Genomic DNA, 16,855 nt, shown 5'->3' with positions numbered 1-16,855 from the left:
AGGCTTGTTTAAGATGCTCAAGGTGTTGCTCAATGATGAGTGACTTGATGAGCATATTGTCAATATAGACCTTCATCGAGTCCCCCAGCATGTCAGCGAACATCTTGTTGATAAGGTGATGGCAGGTTGCGCTAGTATCTTCAAGCCCGAATGGCATGACTTTGTAGTAGAAAATGCCTCTTTCGGTGATGAAAATAGTCTTCTCTTGGTCATCTGGATGCATTAGGATCTGGTTGTACACAGAGAACACGTCTATAAAGCTTAGCAGCTCATGACCATCAGTAGCGTCTACTAGCATGTCGATGTGTGGCAGACAAAACGAATGCTTCAAACATGCTTTTTGAGGTTGATGAAGTCAATTCAGATTCACCATTTTCCATTCGTTTCTCTAACAAAGATGACTTTGGTAAGCCAATTAGGATAATGGACCTGGCGAATGGACCCGATGTCAATTAGTTTTTGAACTTCTTTGTTGACGATTTTATTACACTCTGGAATAAACTTGCAACACTTCTGTTTTACTGGAGGGTAATTGGGGTCTACTTGAAGTTGAAGGACCATGACCTTGAGGTCGATCTCTATCATATTTGTGTGCAACCACACAAAGTAGTCGTAGTTAGACTTGGGCATGGATCGGTCCCAACCAAGTCTGGGTCTAGGCCCAATTGGGATCGGTCCCAATGGGACTAGTCCTAAATGGGACTAGTCACTCATGAGCCTGGGACCGGGCTTGGGACCAGGCCTAGGCCCATGAGAAATTTGAGGGCCGGACTGGTCCATAGGACCGATCCTATGGGCTTGGAAATTTTTTTTCCACCCCCCAATTATTTTTTATATTTAGGGGCCAAATATAATTATGTAGGGGGGTTATGTCATTTTTAGGACCTGGAAAATTTTTTCCACCCCCAAGAGATTAGTAAATTTTCAATTAATTTAAAAAATAATAAATTAATAAATAAATTAATGGTAAATTATAATTAATAATTATGTATGAATATGGGGTGTTTTAAATTTAAAATTTAAGAGATAATTTAATTAATTAATTTTAACATAAATGTAATATTCACACAATCACACATTCACACTTCAAAGATAAACAATTAAATAAATTTGTTTTTATTAAATTATTCATTGTTAACAATATTTACATTGTTCAAATATGTGTTCGTAAAGAGTTTGAGTAGTTTGATATCTTCAAGGTGCTACTGTAGTCTTCTCTCTGCATGAGTTCAATCTCGTAAACATGTTATCACTTCAATCATCTCATTGGTTAAAGAGCATCTTCTATCTTCAACAATCCGGCTACTTGTTAAGAATGCTGACTTGGATGTAATTGTAGAAACCAGCACAAATAAAATGTCACTGCCATTTGGGCTACAATGGGGAATCAACTTTGATGTTGGTTCCATCATTGAAGCACATCCATCTCACATTTCTCCTTCTTCTTCATGTCAGACAGGTCCATTTGTAGGTAGCGGTTCAGCTCATTTGGTCCATGTATGTACGAGCTAGAGCTGCTATTTTTGCCATATTCCATGTCTGTCTACATGCTCGATCCTTGATAGAAGTCTTCATCAGGGTTCTACTGGTTGCCCTGCTGAATGTTCCAGTTCCACTTCCATTGTACCTATTCTGATATAGAGAAAAAAAGGCTTTCCAACTTTTGCTTAAAGTTAATCAAATAATATGTATAATCATGTCCTAAATGTTGGCCTATCTTAGTAATTATACAATCAACTATGTGTAATTTAAACCTAGGATCTACAATAAGGCCTAATTCCTATAAGAAGAGAATATCTAACTAATATTTCTCGTATTTTTTAGCCATCTTTGAAACAATTTCCATTAAGGCGTCATTATATCTATATTTAGCAAAAGTTTTAGAAATTTGAAGTAAAATATCTAGCGCTAAATTAGTAGTAGGATAATAAATACCACTTAATGTATTAGTGGAATCATAAAAAACTTTAAGAAATGAATAAAAGAGTTCACAAACTGTCCAATCATCATAGCTAAAAACTTCCTCCGGATAGTCCTTCCGGTTGAGGAAATCTATAATTTGTCTTACGATTGGCAAAGCTTTTTCTAACATCAAGCAGGTGGAGTTCCAACAGATAGGCATATCCATACATAACTTCAAAGGTCGAACCAATGGGTCCTCTTGCTTACAATATTTGACGTACTCTTGCCATATTTTGTTGCTACCACCGACAATGAATCCGATAGTCGTGCGCACCCTCTCAACCTTTGAATTTATAGCTTCTACACCTGCATTAACAATCAAATTGATGATGTGACAAGCATATTTCTAGTGAAAAAATTCGCCTTTACCATGCAGATCCAATCTCTTTTCAAATAAAGAGATAGTCACGATGTGAGCAGTTGCATTATTTAACATCATTAGCACTACAACTCTACCAGTTAATACATATTCTTGCAAAACTTCAAGAATTGTAAAATGAATAGTGTCAGCATTATGTAGAGTATATAATGGTCTAAAACCTATCAATTTTTGTTGTAACCCCAACCATGATCTAAGTAATGTACTATGACAGTTAAAAAAACTGTTTTTGATCTACGACCCATATGTCTGAAGTAAGTACAATAGATATATTTCTAAAATTTTGAAATTCATTTTTAAGTTGAATATTTATTTTGTTATAAAGTTTTAGTATGTCTCTTGTACTTGTACTTCTACTAACAGGGGTATATACTGGACACAATGTAGTTTTAATCATGTGAATAAAATATTTTCAAATAAAGAAAGGGAAGAGTCCGTAGCAACTATGTATTTTGCTATTTCCTCTCATGCTTGGAGTGCATTGTATTGCCATGTTGACAGAGCTGAGGATTATGGATTAAAATTAAGTTGAGTTTGAATTTAGTTATCGGGTTCGGTTGAAGGTGAACAGCTGCATTATTTGGGGGTGCTTCTTCTCTATAATGACTTCTTTCTACTAGTATACTTTATAACATATACAATAAAAACATACATAATTAGTATATGAAAATAATTGGGCCAACATTTTCTTTACTTACAAGATATAATTCTTTACATATATCAAAACAACAAAGTGCAAAAACTTAGCAACGGTGGACAGTAATGCCAATCCTCTCCGCTTGTCGACGTCCTTCCGACCGCGGCTCACCTATTTCCTGCAAAAACATGGAAAAACAAAGGAGTGAGCATAAAAATGCTCAGTAAGTAAATCCCTCAACTCTTCTCTTTCTTTGCTTCTTTCCTTACTTAATTCTCTTCTACTTTCTTTCTTTCCTCCTTAATTCTTTCTCTTTTCTTTCTCTGTTTCTAATTCTCACTGTTCTTTTCTTTCTTTCTAATTCTCTCTGTTCTTTCTTCCCATTCTTTCTATTCTTTCTAACCATGATGAAATTCATGGTAATATGCATGAATGAAATGCATATGCAAAATGCAAAAATGTATTTTATTTCTTCTTTCTATTTCTTTTTCTTTTTCTTTTCTTTCTTTTCTTTTCTTTTCTTTTCTTTCTTTTCTTATTCTTATTTTTTATTATTCTTTCTTTTCTTATTCTTTTCCGATCGGACTTGGTTCATGCATGGATTTAGAACATTGGCTATGTGAGTGAGTACAGTCCTCATCTACATGTACTCTTGTGGACCGTACAAATTCTTCTTTCTTCTTAAGCCACTCAATTAAGGTGGCGTGCATGTAGGAATTCTTATTGGTACAACCCTCATCCACATACACTCTTATGGGTCGTACAATTCTTCTACTTCTTATGCCACTCAATTAAGGTGGTGTGTATGTGGGAGTTTCTTCTTAACACTCACGGTTCCTCATCACAACAACCTATTCTTTTCTCTTCTTTAATTAACACTCTCTAATTCTTTAATGCTTATTCTTCCTTTCTCTCTATTCTTAGAGTGTTTTATTCTTTATTCTTAGAGTGTTTTATTCTTTATTCTTCATTCTTTATTCCTTATTCTTTCTTAAGTTTCTACACATACACAATTATATGCGTATGGATGGCTCATGCTTAAAATTTCTTACTTAAATGCACTTATGAAATGCACATATGCAATGTTGCATAAAATTAAGGTTTCTACTCAACTCATACTTCTCTTGGGCATTTCATCGAACAATACTTGTGCATAAACAAACCCTAATTTAATTATCATTCTATTGGTTTCTTAAACCATCCAAATTGAGAGAAAAACTCTCTTATATCATCACCATACCTACACAGCACAAACACTCCCAAAAGAATTCTCCAATTCTTCCAATTTCAGCCCATCATCATATCATCACATACACTTCTCATATTCAAATATATTCAACAACAAGCATAGTTAATCCTCAATCTCATCTCAATAATCATAACATATGCATGCTTAAAAGAAATCTCTACTCACTTGATTTTCTTAAACTTTAACTTGAATTGGATTTTGAGTGGAATTTACTTACCTTATGCTTGAGTTAAGCTCTCTACTCTTGTTGGATTCAAAACTTCTTCTAACCCTAAGCATAAACTTCATAAGAACTCAACTTTTAAACAAATAAATCATAGATAAAGAGCAAGAGTTACTTACCTTTTGAATCTAGAATCAAAACCCTATGAAAATCTACTCAAAAACCCTCAAATTCCTTGGAGAAGTGAATGAAAAATTGAGAGAAAATGGAGCAGCAGAGTGGCAATGGAATGAAGGAAATAAGGGTTACAAACCCTTATCATCTTGTTTTATAAACATGCTTTCCCATTTTGCCCTTACACTTTTTCGAAATTCCATCTTTATCCCTTAGTCAGTTACCATAATCCCCTCATTTTTATTGCATTCTCTATGAAATTCTATATCTTTTTACTCCCCACAATTTCAACGAGTTTTAAGTGAAAAGACTATTTTACCCTTAATGCAAGTTTTAAGGCATTTTCTTTATATTCTCTTAAAATAATTCTAACAAAAATTAACTAAGGGCTATAAAACATAATTTTAATCATGTACCTCCATGTTGGGCGTTACATTCTCCAAGTGTCGTCGCATCATCGAAGTCCCCTTCTTAATGCCGATAATAGTTCCACATAAATTACGTACCCCGCACGATTCTTTCCCCTCCCCATTTGTCGTTGCCTATTTTGATTTGATGAAGTGTCGCCATATATCGGACATAACCCTCTTTGACTATCAGGGGGGGTTAGGCCATTGAGTTGCATCTAGCTTGTGTTTGGATGCATCTGTCCTGACCGAATATGGTTGTTGAATTGTAGTTGTTGCCTCTTGAAAGGGTGAAAATGAATTGAACCCTTCCATATCTTCGGCGGATAGAACATAGAACTCATTTGGCCTTCCGAATGCATAATTTTGAGAATCAATTATAAATTTATGTTAAATAGGAAAAAAAATTGAATAATAATATGAATAAGAGATGATATTGAAAAATAGAAAAAATTGAATAATATGAATAAATTATAAATATAAATATAAATTGAATTGAAGAGAATATGATTGAGAATTGGATTGGAGTAGAGAAATTGAGAGAATGAGAGATTGAGATTTGGTGTAAAAAAATGGAAATGTGCCGGATTATTTATAATGTAAGTTTTCGGCGGGGGCCCGGGGGGGGGGGGGGGGGGGGGGGGGGGGCGCCGGGAGCAACCAATGGTCATGTGCTATATAATTCTTTTTTTTTTTTTTTTTTTTTTTTTTGTAAAGTATCAATTTAACCCTTAATATTTTTGTCAATTACAAAATATATATGGGGTTTTTGGAAATTTGCTAGGAGACTTTTTTTCTTTTTTTAAAAAAAAAAAAAAAAAGCAAAAGAGTTTGGGCTCAAGCACGGGCCGTGGAGGAGGGCCCAATTAAGGGACCGGTCCGTCCTCCATCGGCCTTGTCCAGATTTGGAACAAGGCTCTACTAGGACCAATTTTTTAGGACTGGTCCCAAATGCCCAGGTCTAGTTGTAGTGCTGCTTAAGAAAGTCAATGAACTTTTCCCAGATGTATGGTCTTTACTAAGCCCCTATATGTGCTTTGCAATCTAGGAAGGCATGATGAATCCACATGTCATCGAGCTCTTCCATAGTCGGCTGTTCTAGATCTACTCGAAACTATCAGCTTGTAATTGCTACAAAGTTGAGTCTTTTTCTTTCAAGGTATTCTGGTAGCAATCTCAAGATGTACCTTGTTCGCCTCTTATCTCCTTAACTCCCCACTTGGTAGGGAATCTGACGACTTGATGGAAAGTGGAAGGAACGACTCATATGCTATAGATCTATGGCTGTTCGAGGATGACGTTGTCGGTAGACGGGCTGTCCAAGACCATGAATGTCGTGTAGAGGTTGACTATTCTAGCATAAACTGGTGGAGCGATCTCTCCGATCATGTACTTCTATTTACCGTTGAACCCAAAGAGGGTGGTTGACCGTCAGTTGATGTTAGACTTGTTGATCTCCATCTCCCTTAATGCATTCAAGAATAGGATGTTGTCAGACGAGCCATTGTCGACAAGGACCCTCTTGATAAGGAAGTCAACGATCTATATTGAGATCACAAGGGCATTGTGATGAGGGTTAGCAAGCCAACTAATATATTTTCTCATGATTCTATGAGTTCCCTATTTTCACATCTAAATTACCAATCAAATCACTCAAACTAGAGCTTTTTCTATTGCAAATATTTGCAATTGTTTTTTTTTTTTTTCAATGGAGATCAAGCATCGATTAATTGTTTCTATTTTTAATAATTGAAATTTGTCAAAATTTATTCGTTGAAAATGTAATTTTGTTTCAAACATTTGATGACATAAATAAACAAAAATATTGATTAAAAAGAATGCAGGAGTCCACATTTAAGATTTTTTTATCCAAACCATTTGGGTCAAAGATATAAGAGTTCAATTTAATTTGAAGATGATGTTAACCTTTGTAGTGCCTTCTTTTCCATTTAAATTTGATTAGCCCATGACTTTTTGGGCCTTCTAATTCATATTGGTAATAGAGTTAGGTAGTCTAATTCCTGTCACTAGTCCATATTTTTAGTCCAAGATAGCCTTGTATTTAGAAATGTTTTCCTAGATGAATCATGCAAAAATATCTCATTAGATAGTTAGCAGATGTAATTTATAAACAAAAATGGTAAGTGTAAATCAACGAGGAAGTTGATAGGTAAAGTTAGCTTGTAAAAAGCTCTCCTGGACACTGTATAAAAGGGAGAACCTTGTCATTTTGTTTAAATGGTCAAGTTCATAAATTAATAAAGTTCATAAATTAATAGTATTCTCTCTTCAAACAACTCTCCCCTCTCAATTTTCCTAAGTCTAACACAAATACGACCTAGATGCTACTAAAGTAAAACTTCCTTCATTCAAGGGCAAAGAGATGACTTGTGAATTATTATATTTTAATTGGCTGATTTTAATCATCCGATCCTCTCTAATAATTGTTTTAGTTTAGCATCAAAATTGGTAAGTCAATCATCAAGAGTACCTTGAAGATTTTAGTCTCCACTTCTTCAAGATTCAAGATTATACGATTTTCAATAATACAACTCCAAAACTGTAAACAAGTCTACTTTAACTCCAAATTTGCAATCTAGCTTCAAGGATATACAATTTTAATAAAACAACTCCATAATTTAAATTCTAACACGATAATAATATTATTTTGTTCAGAGTTTGCTAAAAAATAAACAGAAGAAAAATATTGATTTTATAAAGATGTATCGCACACACCAAATTTGACAGTCTTTGCTAAAGACAAAGGAATTAAAAATGGTAGTGCAAAACTTCTAAAATGCCTTGTTGATAGGGTTGTATGGCATATGAATGTACACATTTTGACACATTCAAATGAAACTGAAAGCTTGAGCTCTCTTAGCCTCTACAATCCTACGCACAACTGGATATTGTAGCTTTTTGCTTTATTTTTTTATTTACCTGTGTGGAAAACTCATATTTTTCAGACTTATGAGTTGTGTGTGCATATAAGTTCTGTGTGCACACTGGTTGCCAAACTTGAGCCTTGACTTGTTCCGTTTAGAATGTGTGTGCACAACAATTTGTGCTTTCACTCTCGCTTCAGATATTTGCAACCTAGCACGAGTTGCATGTCTGATAAAGTGAACAAGATATTGTTTATCTTTGTCTATCACTTTTTAGGACCTTTTTACATGTGTCATAATACCCTCAAGTGGTCCTAGGGAATAAAGTTTCTTTTCCCGATTTATTTTGTGGTCCAAACCAGAAGAAGGAATACTTTCCTTATTTGGACAAACATGCGTCAATCCCTTGTTGGCTGACTTGGTACTATATTGTTGAGCAAGAAACCCTTCATTATATAATAACCTTTTGGTAGCGTGCCGAATGCTCCAAATTAATAACCTTCCTAACCTAACTACTGAATTGCATAAAGGGTAAGCAAGGGTCGATCCCACAGGGAATGGTTCGATTAATTCCTATGTTCTAAAACAATGAAAACAACAAAAAAATAAAATAAAACGCTAAACAGTAAACATGACAATAGTAATGAAAAAGGGCTTGTCGTCAAGGCAAACTAAAGTAAAACAGAGAAATCTCTAATGGAATAAAATATCAGGTTAAAAACAACCAGTTCTCGGTTCAAGATCCACCTAAACATGCATTGGACATGAACTAACCGTAACACTATTCTATCTCGTTATTATAGAACTACTGACCCTAGGAAACAACAAGCTCTGTTACGCGAATTCTCCCTTAGTTTGTCACTATTGAAACAAGCTCTTCGAGTAGATACTAACCCTTGAACAACCTAGAACAAGCTCTCTAAATTTAATTCAATGTTATCTTTAAGAATTAGGAGAATAGATCAATCTAAGCAACAATCACGCAAGCTCAGATTATTTAACTTAGGTTATGTTATTCAAGACAATAGACCGAAAACTTGTCCATAATCAGCTATCATCATGTGTCACTCATTGAATAGAAAAAAGACAATTACGGATCACAATTCCTAATTCTAATTCTAACAGATAAAATTCCGATGAAATAATTCAGCAGGCCATTACTAAATCACCCAAACAGAAAATTATAAACAATTAAAACAGAATAACATAAACAATTCCAATAAAAAAGAGATTAAGAACAATGTTACTGAAGTTAGGCTACACCAATGACATGAAATTAGGCTTCAAAATCCCCTTGAACTGAAGAAGAAAAATCAGCCTCACATCTTGACGTAGAAGATAAAAACTTAGAAAAATACTCTACTGCTGTTCTCCCCCATTTAACCTAATAACCCATGAATAAATAACATGTTTTTCTCCTAATTCTACCCCAGGAATCACGGAAAATCTTTCCTAGACGTTTCCTAAAAGATAGACTTCCAGATTTGACAAAATCTTATCAGATATGGATTCTAGAATTCGTCTCCAGATTGCACCAGGATTCTCGCAATGTAAAAGATCTTTTCTGGGCACCATCACTTCATAAAAATTGTATTCTAGGATGTGTAGATGAATCTTAGCTTTTGAATCACCCGTTTTCGATATCTGACACTCCAGTTAGGCCCGTTCGAAGATTCAATGCTCAGCTAAGGAATCCTTCTACGACTAGGATTCAAGGTCCGGTTTTCCAACAACTACTGAGAACCCAAACGAACTCGGATTCTTTCCCATAATACCTTCCTGAAAAGCTTGATTCGTCTACTTTAATTTCTCTGAAGAACACTTTTGCAATCGAGGAATCTAGCTCCCTGAAAAACCTGAAAAATGTAGCACTGGTCAGAATAACGAAAAATCTGGAAAATCTGGAATTTCCTAATTTTTTCTCAATTATTTCCTAAAGTCTATCCAAATATGCCAAACTTAAAAATAAGCTCTAATCAGTCAACTAGGCATAAAACATAACAAAAAACATAATATGGAAGGAATAAAAATATATACATTACACTCTTATCACCTTTCTTGCTTGTATGAATCTAACCTTTTGATATTTTGCTTCATTGTACTCTGAATTTCATAAAGTATTTCTTCTCTTAATGTTTAAGGTTCATTTCCTTTTTTGTGCCAAAACCTCACCATATCAAACATAGTCTTGATAGCTCTTGGAACATGGTTCCTTTGTTGATGTTGGTGCGTGGCGTCAGTGCTTGAAGCTTGGGGGTTCACAAGCTGTTCATGGGTGTGTTCCCAGCATCAAGAAGGCCCAAGGAGTTGCTAACGTTAAGGATTCAGAGTGTGGTGCTAAGTGCAAAGTTGAATAGGGAGTTCTTTTTACTGTAACTTAGATCAACTTTGAACTATATCTTGTAATGTGTTTTTAACTTAGTAGATTGATTCGATCTGGACAAGGTCTCATGGATGTATGCTAAAAGCGGATTTAGCCGAACCATGTATATGGTTGTGTTCTTTATCTTCCACACTTGTGTTTGATGTGTTTAAATTGGAAATGTTTAATCTACTTGGTAATTATTCTGCTGCACTTAAAATGGGTGACCACACTCTAATGTGAGTTAAATCTCCAACTATTTATATATGACATATAGAATCATATTATTGGCTTGTAAGATAGTAATCCGCTATTTGTGCCTTGCTAATTAACCTTATTTTTAATTGGTTGCTACATGTTAAAAGATCATTTGTTAACATTATGTAATAATATATTATTACATGCAAGTGAAGAGAACACGAAAATAAACCAAATTCAACTTATACTCATAGAATGAGTTACATTTTATATTCTATTTTAATGGCATAATAGGGGCTAAAGACATTGACATACACAAAAATGTGCTAGATGCAAGTAAGATAAGAGCAGGATTAGGAGTTACTGCGATATCAACAGTCCTTCCAACATGTGTAAAACTTTCTTCATCGAAGGGCGAAGCAATGCCTCATCAAGAATGTACCAAAGTGCAACTTTAGTAATCCTTTCCAATTGTTTTAGTTCAACCTCTTCATTACCTGCTAGCTGACTTAACTTACCAGACTCAAAACCTTAGTATACCCAATCTTCAAGAATAATTTTATCCTCTGAAAGATTTTGGTCCATACTTCTATGACAACATATGATCTCTATTAATACAACTCCAAAACCGTAAACATCTACTTTAACAGTTACTTGTAGAATTCGATGCCACTCTGATGCAACATATCCCCTCGTTCCTCTAATTCCAGTAAAAGTGTTTGTTTGATCTGACTTCAACAACTTTGCTAATCCAAAGTCAAAAAATTTTGTACACCTGTTATCATCCATGAGTATGTTTTGAGGCTTTATATCGTAGTGGATGACTTGAGTCTCACATGACGAACCCCATATTTTATTTATTTATTTATTTTTTTTTTTTGTATGGAATTTTATTAAATTTTATTTTGTGATTCTAGGGAGGGTAAAGTGTAAGAATTTGAAAGTTTTGGGTCAATATTATGTAATGGCCAAAACAAGTAGGGGCTAAATTGAAAAGAAAAACGGATAAGAGGAAAAATAGAGAAGGAAAAGGAGAGAGAAAAGAGAGAAAAGAGAGAAAGAAAAGAAGAAAAGAGAGAAGGGAGAGAAAGATGAAACCGACAATAGAGAGAGGGAGAAGAGAAGAGGGCGGTAGAGTGGCTGGAAAAGTGGCCGCCGGCGAGCAAAATTCTGGTGATTGGAGAGTGGAGGAACATCAAGCATATAGGAGGTGAGTAAAGCCTAAAATTTCCCTCTTCAATGAGTTTTAGTTCATTAGATTTGTGTTGATTATAATTGAGTGTAATGACATGAGATTACACAGTTCAATAATGTTATGTGGATAGAACACATATGTGTTTCCTAAACAAAATCTGGTTAAAGATGTGATTTTGATATAAGGGTTCACTCTATAAAAATCTGACCATCTAGAATTTCGAAAATTGTTTGTATGTTTTTGTTTTTTAATCTGAATTTTGGATATCTTGTTGTAAGTGTTTAGAAATTTATTTCACTTAAAAACTCTAAGAATTGAATTTTATATGGATTTTTTAAATTGTCTTGTGAATTCTGGAATTTTCGTTTTCTACAGAACGTGTATTTTTTGGAAAATGATTTGATGCATCTATTCTTATCCAAATTCAGTGACTTCAAATTCTGGTGAATCATATATGTATCTAGTTTAATTCTGGAGAGTTTCATGAAGTTTATATTAAGGACTGAATTGTTATGAATTTTACAAATCATTAACCTCAATTATGGAAATAGTTGGCAGATTTGAATGAGTTGAAAGAAAATTGTGTTTTAAATAGTTATTGATTCTAGAATGACTTGAGAAAATTTATAGAAAAACTTATGTGTCTCTAATTCCCCATTAAAATTATGGCTTAAATTAATGAATGTAATTTTTATGAAAAATCCAAGAGCAACCGATGTTCGGTTATGAGACTGTTTTGTTAAAGAAGAAGTTATGTTAATCTTTTGGTGTGTGAAGTGTCCAATGATTTTAATATTGAGGTGTTACCTTAAGGGGGCTTATGTATGGAGGATTTATTGGATTTTGTATATAGGGAGGCAAACGGGAGCATTGTTAGAGGATTTCAATCTTTTTCGGCTTAAGAGTCGAGCTCCAAAATGGTGAGGTGAAAAATCTAAAACCCCTAACTTTAATTCTAATAAAAGTCACCCTACATGCTTATTAATACTTGTTTAATGTTTTAAATTGCCTAAGATATTTGATTTCCTTATATAAATGAGCATTATTGCAATGTTATTGTTGGAAATTGTTGATTGACATTAGAAAGATGGATTTTTGATGCTTTTGGGCAATAGTTTGAAAAGAAATGAAAATGGGTTGAAATTGTTAGATTTGAAAACATTTGCGAACTTGCATTTATATTTTTAAGTTACATAAGATGTTATGAAATTATTATATGCTTATGAGAAAAATATTTTGAGAATATGTATGAGATGTTAGTGGTTTTCAAACCATCCTACGTAGTACCAATCCCCCTCATGATATTGATTTGATTCTATGCATGTGTATGATTGATCATTTGCCCGAGCAAGGCAGATATCGCTTGAGAGGATATGATTGTACCGGTCCGAGTGATGATTGGTCTCACTGGATCGAAGGCTTGAGCGGTGACCGATTCCGCCTAGCATAATAGATTTAGTGGTTCAACCCGCGCGATGTTAGATCTTGTTGGGTTGGACAAATTTATCCTTAGGTACTAGTTGGGTGAGAGTTTTCACATGTGATTGAGAGATGGTTTGGATATATATATATATGTATGTCATTTATTTGAAATGGAAATTTATAAATGCAAATGTTATTTGTATATAAAATGTTTTTAGAAATGATATTTTTAGAGAAACACGAGTATTGATTTGTTTACCATAATAGTTTTCCGAAAGAAGTTTTGCAATGAGAGACTTCAGCAATTGTTATGAAAGATGGCTTATATTATAAAATGTGTTTATGAAAATGAAATTTTATAAGCATGAATGTTTTATTGTATATTGAATGTTATATTACACAGTAACTCATTCCCCACTCACAAAGCATTTCTAGCTCACCCCTCGTTTTCAAATGTTTTTCTTCCCTCTCACCAGCCCAAGGAGCTGGTCATGCAGAGGAGTAAATCCCACTCAAGGTTGGGCCACACAACTTCATTTCATTATATGTTCCATAGTTGTGTTTCATTTTCCGCTGCAAAGTTTATATTTCCTCATTATGTATTTATTTCATGTTTTGGAATGTAAAAGATATAGAAAATTTTAATACCATACGTTCATTTAAAAAAAAAAAAAAAAAATTCAGTTGCATTTGTTTATTTGCAAATGATGTTTTATTTATTTGTGAGAAACAAAAATGAGTGTTTATAAATGTTTTAGTCAGAAGAGTTTCATGATGTTTTTATTCATAAACAGGTTTCATAGTTTTCCCACATGGCACATCTCGATCACCTAAGTCTCATGGGTGTGTGCGGAGCCTATGGGATACGGAGCGTCGGGACGGGTCGTGTCAACTACCTCTAGCTATATCATGAACAATGCCCATTCTTTCAACCCAATTAGGTTGTTTTTCAGGTCTGAAGAAAAGATGAGCCAAAGAACCATTGCTCATGTAATCATATACTAAGACCCTGTTGGCTCCCTCAAAACAATAACCAAGTAGACGAACAAAGTTTCTATGGTGGGTTCTTCTAACAACTTTAATCTCAGTTAGAAACTCTTTTTCCCCTTCAGCTAACACCTTCTCTAATTTCTTGACAGCTACAAATTTTTTGCAATGCATCATAGTCCCTTTATAAACTATACCTGAAGATCCTCTGCCAATCTCTTCCTTGAATCCATCAGTTAGTTTTTCAATCTCTGCAAAAGTAAACGATATCGGAGCTATATCCTCACAAAATCTGAAGTTATCATTTCCTCGAATTTTTTTATATGACTAGACATGATATCTACAGATGACAATCCCGAAAGTTGCTAAAATAACCATTATAAAGCAACAAATACACAACTTATTACAATTACCAGACCTATTTGGGGGTTTTTCTTGCCTTCTTTCAGAACAATGTCATCATTCGGGGATATAATTCTGAACATGATGAAAGCAATGCTATTTGAACCAGCTCTCAGCTCTCACACTCACGAATAGCGCTGCCTCACAATTGCAGTCCACCAATCATACTTGTTGACAGTCTTCTTTGATTGTTTCCGATAAAACAAAATATGGAACATCTTCCGAGCGAGTATTCTCCAATGGTTGAATCATGTATTTGACAGATCCATTCTTTTTGCTGCAACTCTCTGCGGTGAAATTTCTTTCACACCCAGATGTCCAATTGCCTTGATTAACAAAGGAATATCCTGGAAGACATCTACATTTAGGTTTCTGATCATTTAAAACACAAAAGCTATTAAAGCCACACACCCCCTTAGGGTCACACTTATTTTTCGAAGATTCCTAGATAACTGTCGATGCACGATCTTGTCTCGTCTTGTATGAATACAATCTTAGTATACCATCCGAATCAAGTTTCATCAAATACATTATTCCTCTCGTTGCATTATACCCTTCTGTTAAATTCTCTGTGTCGAAGTTGCTTGAATTAAGTAGGTAGAGACAGCCATCCACATCGAGGTTTAGTGTGACATTAACGCCCCACCCATTTGTAGTAGACGACCAATAAGAGTATGCAGCTGTGTCTGAAGTATCCGCTGGATACTACACGAGGTTTCCATCTTGTTGCAAATTAAGACGGAATTTCCTAGTGGAATGGTCAGTTTCTGAAATACTTGAAAACATCTCCTGCTCTGCGAGAAGACGTTGAGTGGAGAAAAGAGTATAAGTTGGGTAATCAAACCTGTGCCATATTATTTCCTTATCAGAGCTATAAAGCACAAAATTTGCAGAGTCAAGGATGGAAGTAGAAGAGCCAGGGCCAGAAATCTCGGCGATATTTGCATCTTGGCCCTGTGTTGATTGCAAGACAAGCCTGCCTTCAGAATTCAATAGCAAAGTAACATTGCTAGGGACTGGAGAATCATCGCGTCTTACTGTCCAGACAACATTTTTCTCAGGAATTCCTGCAAGTAAAACTCCAACCACGTAGCCATTGTCTTGCCAATAAAATCCAAAGGCATAAAGACCAGAACCTGATAGCCATGAGGAGTTTGTGGTTGGTTTAAGAAAAGATCCTAGGCTTATATTTGACTATCTTTGTTGAGCTGTAGCTATAAAAGATGCAAATAAGTAGAAGAACAAGATAATAGAATGCACTGAAAGAAAATTGAATCTCTGCATGTTCTGTATGAATTAACTTTAGAAAGATTGATGAATCTGGTGCTAAATTAAGATGACCCTGGAATCCATAATTATAATATCTATGGAACTGGAAGTCTCCCAAGTCAAGTCGGTCAAAAGATATATTGGACTCCTCAAAACCCATCATAAGTTCATAACCATTCATTATATACTAACAAGCAACAAGTTGGTCTGGTGACTTATCTTTTGCTCTTTTTCTTCCTTTTCCCGCAATCGTCTGCCACTATCATATCAACATTTAAATCTTTCGGTTTTTCATTTCTGAAAAAAAAAAATGTCCGTACAGCTTAAAAATATTGATCATTTCTTAACATACGGACTTGTTAAATATATCTAAATAAGCCAAACTATCTAGTGCGGAGATTGCGAGAAATCAATTTTAAAGTCAATTTTGTTAGCATTTGTAGAGTTTGCTTTGTGATTTGAATTTAAAATTCCCCCAATGTTATGTAATAATTCTAAAATTGATCATTAAGAAGGTTGAAAAAAGAATATTGCAATAAGAGATACTATCTCAGTCACCAATCTAATCTTCTCAATACTCTCCAAGTCAGTTACAATCCTTCTGGGAAAGTTGATTTCACCAACCCTTCCTACACGGGGTACATAAATATTTGGACTAACTACAAATTATATTTGTTCTTTTAAATTTGATTTTTAGGTTGAATAGGAGAGAGTTCATTAAAAAGTAACAATTTCTTACAATAATATTTTCGAAAATGGATAGTTATTGATGTTGCGTGGAAACTTATCAAAATACCAAGTCCACATTGATCATGTCTTTCTGTTTTGAACATGGAATTAGTTCCTTCATTTTAGCTTTTCTTGTTTAAGTTTACGTTTGAGTTGTTAACATTATTCCCTATTTTTGCTTAGTTTGGCTTTTGGCTTGTATTTAAATGATCTTTTATCATGGAATAAAGGCATCAAATATCAAAAAATCTGCAACTGACTATTGTATTGCGAGGCCTTGGGCTCTCGAAGTGTCTAGAAACTTATTTATTTTTTCTTAATTGTTTATTTAGGAAAAGTGACTGTATCATCTTTGGTATCAAAGCCAGGCTATGGATTTGCAAGAGTAGGTGAAGAAGATTGAGGAGGGCCTCAAATCTCTCTTTGATGGACAAA

At 34.4% G+C, this 16,855-nt stretch overlaps 1 pseudogene; it reads right to left on the bottom strand.

The window, feature by feature from the left end:
• Positions 1-13,921: 13,921 nt before the first annotated feature.
• Positions 13,922-15,706, bottom strand: LOC116130673 (annotated as a pseudogene).
• Positions 15,707-16,855: the final 1,149 nt, after the last annotated feature.

Source organism: Pistacia vera, unplaced genomic scaffold (assembly GCF_008641045.1).
Source record: "Pistacia vera cultivar Batoury unplaced genomic scaffold, PisVer_v2 Contig223, whole genome shotgun sequence".
NCBI classification, from domain to species: domain Eukaryota; kingdom Viridiplantae; phylum Streptophyta; class Magnoliopsida; order Sapindales; family Anacardiaceae; genus Pistacia; species Pistacia vera.
This window is presented reverse-complemented; position numbering and strand designations above follow the sequence as displayed.